Source organism: Furipterus horrens, unplaced genomic scaffold (assembly GCF_987537825.1).
Source record: "Furipterus horrens unplaced genomic scaffold, mFurHor1.1.pri manual_scaffold_9, whole genome shotgun sequence".
Lineage (NCBI taxonomy): Eukaryota > Metazoa > Chordata > Mammalia > Chiroptera > Furipteridae > Furipterus > Furipterus horrens.
This window is the reverse complement of record NW_028327179.1, coordinates 45,892,844-45,899,155: the sequence shown is the minus strand read 5'-3', so window position 1 is coordinate 45,899,155 and position 6,312 is coordinate 45,892,844.

Here is a 6,312-nt window from a genome sequence, read left to right as displayed (position 1 = left end):
TGAATATAGCATGGTTTGTTTTGTTTCAAGTTTTAAAATATTTATTGTATTAAAATTTTAAAAACTCTGTGATTTAGGATAATATTTCACACTACTGAGTAACTATTATCTGCTATTATCTGTTAAGCATAGTGTATTTACAGAATATAAATACTATATAGGAGGTTATTTCTTTGCATCCTTATGTAACATATTGGATAAAATACTTTAAGTACCTTAGTAAAAATACTCAGTAAAGTTTATTTTGATTTGTCTTTGTTGGTAAGAAATTGGTTTTCCATTGAGATAGTGTCTATTTATGGGAGTTACTCTGTAATAATACATAGCACCAATAAGAAGCTAATGCTGAGTGTTTTTTTATTGATATTTTATTATTATTAAAAGTGAACCTGTATACTTCTTGTAACTAAAATAAAATTCAAGTGTGGAAAAACTCAATAAATTTATAACAAATGTGATGAGTAATGAATAAGTGCTATGGAAATATGGGGAAAATATATTTGGTTGCTAAATACAGGAGGAATATCTGAGCTGGATTTTTCAGGGCAAATGGAATTTACCAAGCAAGTTGACATTGCAAGGGGTGAGGGGTGTATTATATATATGTTGGTTACTATTATAACTAGAAATATCTTGTATGGAAAGAAAAAAATTATAAGGATTAGTTAACAGAATGCATTTAGTCAGTGAATTCAAGGAAACATATCTCTTAAAACATTATCGAAAAGGGTATAAATGAGGCCAGTCAAACTCACCTGGGGGGAGCTCAAAGTAAGCATTTGGAAGGAGAGAAGGCAGTAGATAGGAGATCATTAGGCGGTGGATTTGAGTTTTGGATGAGCACACAATATTATGCCTCAGTGTTCAGGAATATCTAATGCTTACAGTTTTGCAAGCCTGGTTTTACTAAAGAAAACATGAAGTTGAAAGAGGACTTTTTAGAAAGAAGACAGAAAAATAGAAAACAAGTATGTTCTCTATTTAGAAAAATTATTCAAAGTCTGGGTTGGATTTTCTTTTGAAAGCCTTTCTTTTTGTACTCTAGAGCATAAAACAGTTTCTGCTTATTTTCTTTATATAAATTCTGTTTCCATAAAACTCGGTCACAGCTATGTTTGACTATCAATCCAACATCAGAGTTAGTGTTCATTTTTGTATCAACATATTAGACAGTTATTTTAGAAGATTAGAATATAATTCTTATTTCACTTGTGAGAAAACCTGCTATACTAAAACATCAAAAAACACCAGAACTACTATTATAATCTTTTCAAGTTGGTAACAGTTTTTAATAAGCTTATAGCATATAATCTGTTTCTATTCATATTCCCTTAAAAATGTGCCTGAATATATGCACACACTTATATATTCTTGATAAAATAACAAATAAAACATATTATTTTAAAAATCTAAGAAATTGTGTAAAATTCATCTACATATTAGTAGTGTACCTTACTACTTATACCCTTGTCATTAAACTAATCATTAAATAGCTTTTACAGATAAGCACTTTGTGCTTGCAGTAAAAGTTCCTGAAGAAGCTAAAGTTAATACTAAAACATCTCTAAGTAAATAGTAAAATGTTGATTTTACCAAATTTCAGAATAAATGTGACACTTTGAGTCTTTGGTATTTATTATTTTGAATTTACCAAAATATTTGGTGTTTTATTAGAGTTTTTCAACAATCACCTATATATTGGCTATTCAGTAGCCATTCATAACATGCTGATCCAAATTAACCAACATCAAATGTTCAGTAATGGATCTTTGCTTGACGTATACACTTTTCTGTAAAAAATATGAGAGGTCAGGTGTATGAAGCTACTAAAGACAAAGGTGAAACATGATGACATGGTGACAATCTGCTGTGTTAACTGGTTAAATCCCTTCAAATGTGTATAAATACTAACCTGAAAACTGTTGTATTAAAGACTTAAGTAAAATAAATAATTCCTTATGTTTAGGAAAATTAATCTAAAAAGTATAAAATTATCTTCTTTATATGAACATTTATCATATATTTTTAACATATTGTTTTTGAAATATTTTATATAAGTATGTTCTTACATAATGTTATTTACACAAAGAAACATTTTTTGCTTTTTTTCAGATTTCACTCTAATTTAGCTTATTTTACTTGTAGAATAACTTTGAGTTCCTACATACTTTTATTTTGTAAACTTTTATTACAGTATCAATATATTTTATGAGCTGGCTCAGGATCCTGAGTTTGTAAATGAATATAAAATATCTTACAGAAAATGTCCTTAATAGTTTCTGCAATTTGGGGATCTCAAGTGAAATAGAAAGAATTCAGAGGTAGACTCATCTATGTGCCCTGTATTTCATTCAGCAAACAGGATCCTAATGCATAATTTTAGATAGCTTAGTTTAGTTCAGATGCATTTGTTTGCCATTAAAGGAAATGTGGGGGAACAATAATTTGGTTAAGACACTTCTATAGTTTGTATTTGACTTAGTTTTCAATACTGCATTTTCCTGGAAACTAATACAAACAGTGAAAAATTGAAAAATTTTAATATAATAACCCCACTGTGTACTCCAAGTGAGTTGCCAAACCAACAATCATTTACTCAAGTACAAGGTCCTATGATACAGATGCAGTCTGTACTACAGATGTAGTGTACGTAAGCCAATGCAAGATGGTAGCTTTCCCTCCTCATACAGTTCCCACATCAGTGGAAGTCAGTGCTATTACCCTCTCAGTGATAGGCCCTATGTAATTATAGTACCACATGCTCTTTTCCTGGCACCATGGATCTATTCAGCAATGGCTACCTATGGCAATTTGAATCATGATATGCAAAGTGAAGTTTGATAGGGAGCAGGAGGGAATATTATCTTTCTCCTGACAAATGGCTGCTAAAAGAAAAGAGAGTTGTATCTGTTCATCTGGCCATTGTAGTTTCTTATAGCTTTGAAGCCTGGAACACTTGTAGTTATCTCCAGGTACAAGGGTAAATATGGTAAAGGGGGAAAATTGTGATTTAGCCAGTGCTGAAGCGTGTCCTGTGTCTCCTTTTCTACTTATGTCAGCAATTTCAAGTGCAGAACAATTCAGGAAATATAACATCCATGAACACAGCCTTTTTGGGCAATAATAATTGATAATGAAATCCAGCCAAAACAGAAAAGAAAGAGAGAAAGGGAACAACCATGTGAAATGGAAATACTGTGAAGATTGAATACAAGTTTAATTCATTTAAATATAGACTTAGAACTTAAAGAAGTGGAAAGGCAAATATTAGGAATAAAAATTTTAAAGAAAAAAGATTCAATATAAAATTCTAATAAAAATATGAAAACAGACCTAAGATCAAGTATAAATGTCATTTAAATAAAGGAATAAATAAATAATAAAAATGACTTTCACACTGAATCAAATAACAAAGCAAAAATTTCTACATTGGAAAGTTGTAATTTATCATTTCTTCAAGTGTGCAGGCATATTAACAAAATTTGGCTGCATTTTAAGTCACAAAGGAAATCTCAACTATTTTTGAAAAGTTGAAATAATATTATATGTATGACTTCAATGAGCTGAAACTAGAAATTAAAATAAATAATAGAAACAAATGTCATAATAAATAAAAATGGTTATAATAAAAATACTGCATATTAGATTTAAGGCATAGAGTTAAAAAGTGGTCAGAAGAAAATATATAAACCTACATTATTAACAAAAATATAAAAATTTATTTGAATATTTAACAGACATGTAATAGATAGAAAATTATTGTATGGAAAGGTAGCAGAAGGGTTTAACAGTGATGACACTGGAATTAAGAATTAGAAATCAGAAAAGTAGTAAAAATATTAAATAAAATGAAAAGCCATTAACTAAATAAACTAATGAAATAAATTAACTTCTAGCTAACCTAATATTAAAAGAGAGAAGCAATATATAGAAATTGATATTGAAATAAACATATATGTGAAATATCTCAAATAATAAGAGAATACTTTAATCATTCTACAAAAAATTATACAAAAAAATTGAAAAAATGGATGAAAATAATTATTTTTCAGGAAACTATAAATGACCAAAATTCAACTCTAGCATGTTATAAACTTTAAATAGACCAAGGGCTATTGAATTAATCACACATGTTTAGAAATTAACTCCCCATATATAGACTGCTATTTTCTAACAGATTCTTACAATGTTATCTAAACTGTTCAAAAGAAAAAGGAAAAAGGTAAATTTTCAGATTTATTTATACTTAAACAGCTTGACAACAATATCAAAACCAAGATTTTCTTCAAAACCTAATTTTGTATCAACTTGAACACAACTGATCAAGACCACAATCATAAACATCCACACACCCTGGCACCCAGGATGTCAGCCTGGAAAAATTCTAAACAATACCAATGTCCACCTAAGCCATAGAAAGTGCTATAATGTTATAAATAACTTTAATCAAATAACCTTTGTGAGCCCAAGATGGTAATAAATAAATTTCAACATTAACTAAGTGGATGAGAAAATTTACTAATTTCTTATCAATTATAACATACGTTCACAGAAGGAATATTTGTTGGGAGGTAGATAAACATCGGGAATAACCTTAATTTTTTAAATAATTAGCTCCAAATCTGAAAAAAAGTAGGTGTCAGTACATGGAGGCAGCTAGAATGCCCACTTGGACTTTTGACATAGGCAAATCAACCTGGTCCTAGTCCACTCCCACAGGAAATGATGATGGACTTAGCCAGTTCCCAGAGGAAATGTTAATTGACCTAGCCCAATATGTTAACTAACCTGGTGGGTGAAAAGTACAAAGATGTAAATGACCTACTGAATATATTGATAAGGAAACTCACTCTCACTGAAACGTGTGTATGGCAAGTATAAAAAAGGTGCCTGTAGAAGTCCAGGCAGCAGATTCTTAAGGGCCGGAGAGGAGGACTGGGAGTCTCCATTCCCCCTTCCCTTGCTCCTATGGGCTCTTGAGTCGGTCTGAGTTTCCTCTTCCCTCCACCCCCTTCCCCGTTTTACCTCAATAAACCCATTGTCTAGTCCTACTTTGGTCTCAAGGTGATTTCTCAGAGCAAGGTTACCTGACAGTAAGACCATTAACAATATTTTTTAATATGAAATTATCTATCATAAAGGACAAAGACTTTCAACTTTTATTTTTAAAATCTCCAAATATAAGGCAAGAAAGTAAATAAAGTGACTAAAATAGGAAAATAAATATACAAGAATAATTTAAGTGAAAATAACATATTTTTCTTAAATAACTTATATAAAGTAAATTATTCCTAAAATTTTGGTTTAATTTATCTGTAAAGAATTCTGTTTTTACTTAAATTTCTTAAATTTTATTAATTTAATCCCATTTGCTATTGTTTCTTGAACATATTGGGCATTTTATATCATTTTAGAATTCTTCCATTTTACTCAGTTTTTCAAATGTATTACCATGTTTACATTTTTCTTTATTATTTTAAAATACCTGTCTCCACATAAGCCTATGATCGCATTACCTGAGTGATTATCTGTACGCATAAGCCTCACTTAATCCTCTCTGCAGCGCTGCCTCCTGAGGCTCAACGGTTTGGCTGAACTAAATGGCTGGGTTGGGGAAGAATGGGGTGGTCTGTGGGCTTCACTTTAAAACGGGTTTCTCTTTTCTATCCTAATGGCTTGGACAGAAAAGGCCCAGAGGTCTGAGAGGGGGAAAAACCTAAACTATTTACCTCAGCCCAAACTAAGTATAATGGGCAAAAGGGTTTTGGACAGGCGAGATGTGCCTAGCACACCTTCTTACAAAAAAGCTTTTTTTTTTTTTTTTTTCCCTAATATGGAACATTGAAAAATTAATCCCTGCCTTTTGTCATCTAGTAGTTATGGATTGAATGATGTCTTTTAACCCTTTTCGCCAAATCTGTTGCCCCCAGAACACAACAAGGACACCAGCCTGTTAAACCAAGCACGCCGTTGACCGGAGACAGCCAACTGACCTGGAGTCTGCACGATCCTTCCCCATGCGGGAAGGCCACCCTCCCCTCCACACCCCCACTCTTATTAGGGTTTTCTGGACCCAAGGGTAGGTAGGACGACGACCATGTCCAGCTTGAAGCAGCTAGAGGAGCTTGAGACCTTCGCCCATTGTCCTTTACAAGATTACAAAGGGTCTTAATATTTGAGAGGGGGGGGATAGTTAATTTTTACGAACCAGGGGTATGGACTTGGGGGGTATTGCTGGGGAAGGGGGGTGCTGGGTGGAGGGGAACAAGGGGGAGAAAACTGAAACTGTTGTAACAATATAATCAATAAAAA